The sequence below is a fragment of the Cebus imitator genome, unplaced genomic scaffold (genome assembly GCF_001604975.1).
Source record: "Cebus imitator isolate Cc_AM_T3 unplaced genomic scaffold, Cebus_imitator-1.0 Scaffold81, whole genome shotgun sequence".
Classification (NCBI taxonomy): Eukaryota; Metazoa; Chordata; class Mammalia; order Primates; family Cebidae; genus Cebus; species Cebus imitator.
The window spans coordinates 4,030,058-4,032,240 of NW_016107396.1; positions in this window are offsets into that span (position 1 = coordinate 4,030,058).

The following is a 2,183-nucleotide window of genomic DNA, read 5'->3' on the forward strand; positions in this document are numbered from 1 at the left end:
TTTGTTGTCTCTTATCATTATTATTATTATTTTTTGCCTGTTCAACTCAAATGTAAACTACTAATTCTCCTGTATCCCCCACAGAGTAACGAGCACTGTATTGTGCACTTAATAAGTGCTTGCAAATGACAAAATGAATTCTTGGCTTCGGTTAAAGATGACTTCAGCATGGAAATGAGTCCCTATGTTTGTGTGTAGGTTTTAATGGTTCATTTTCTTGTCAGACTTCCCCTGGTTATGAATGCTGTGGCAGCATCAGCAGTATAAAGGGAGGATTTTATTGGAGAACATTTGGAGGATTAGAAAAATCTCCAAAGCTTTGGAGGCACTGCATCTTGTGTTCAGACTTCTATTTCTTTCTGTCTCAAGACTAGAGTAAGCGGAGAAGAAAGATGGCAAGATCCACAGGGTTCCATATGTGAAGCCAGTCCCCCAGCCCCCCTCAGAAGTAGGTGGGAGGAGGAAAGGAGAATAATTATTAGAGAATTTATTATTCATCTGTGTTAATTCTCATCGTGCTGCAACTTTGCATATGAGCTCCTAACCACACAAGATGTATTTATTACTGAATGCATTATATATTTAATTAGTTTTAAGTTATCCTCTTTCTTGGTTTTTACTAAAATAACAAACAACAACAACAACAAAATTCCTCATGATAGTTTATGCATTCAGACCAAAAGAATTCAAACAGGATTCAATTGGAGGCTGTACCTTTTTACTTATAGTGAGCCAGGAAACACATAACACATTTTGGTGGGCATAGAAAATACTCACTAGTGTAAACGGAGAATAATGCACCTTTTAGTGTCTCAGAAAAAAATAATTTGTGAAACACATACTGGGTTACTGTGAAGACCAGAGATTTTTTCCTTCAGAGATTATTCTTCTATTAACAGCATTGGGCTAGGCTTTTTGAAAATGGGGAGAGGCTCGCCAGTGGGAATCTCCCACCTCTGGAAGTGACTGTCACTGTCCCATCCCTCCACCTCAATCCAATTCACACTTTTATGATTGGTTTCCTTTTTGACCCATGCTTGTTAATTATATCCAGCTGTAGGCAAATTGCTCTTCCAGACTGGCAATACTGAGCTCTCAAGCTGCTCACATTTTCTGCTTCCCTTGATATAACCTTTGGAGCATGCATTTTCTTGACTAGTGTTTCTGAACTAATCCTCAGTTATGGATATTTTAAGGGTTCAAGGGACTTGCAAAATAATTCTGGTTGGGAATACAGTGAATGTCTTTCTATCTGACCAGAAGTTGCCCAAGACCACATAGAGAGGAGAATTTCCTGAGAAATGCAGACAAGTGGCATCACTATTCTTCTTATTCCTGGATGCTTTGTTGTCAAGATCTAAGAGCCGAGCTAACAGAACAGGTCACAGTGCAACTCCAGGGAAGAGTTAGGCTTTGTTTTACAATCCAAGGTTCCAATGCCCATCCAGGGCAATAGCTTTTAAGGGTATGACAAGCACTTTTTTTCCCCTCTGGAAGTCCCTGCTCTATTCATGGGCTTTATTATCAGAAATTCCCTGTCCCTCTTGTCCCTGGGGAGTCTCTTGACAACACACATACCCATGCAAAAAGTTTACTGTAAGAAAATGTTTAGAGGTATGTTTTTCTTCTTTTAAAGAGAAAATAGAAGTTTATTTCCACCTACCAGGTCAAGAGGCTCTACAAGAAGAATTGGCTTGAGGATTTTGACACCTGACTCAAATAAAAATTTTTGGAGATGAGAATTAGGTACATAGGAATTGAAAGAAAATGAAATTTAGAATTAGAAGACCCAGGTCAGAGTTACAGTACTGCTATTAGCCAGCAGCATAACCTTGGGCAAGTACTTTAATCCCTCTAAGCTTTGGTTTTCCTCCTCAGTTAAGTGAAATTAATCATACCTGCCTTGCCTCCTTCACAGAGTTGGAGTGAGGAAAGATCATAATCTATCATATTCATGTGGGTGAATATGATTTACAAACTAAAAAGCATAATATAAGTAGTTATTATTAACAAGCTGAGAATATTATCTAATTGCTTATAAATACATGCTGTGTGTACACTCATGATCTGCCACTGTGTAAATAAAACCTTGCTTCTGCTCAGTACAAATTTGTGCATAGTCCTTCAGTGAACAAGAGAAGGAAAATAACATTTAGCAGCTGTTATCAACTAGGCCCTTTCAT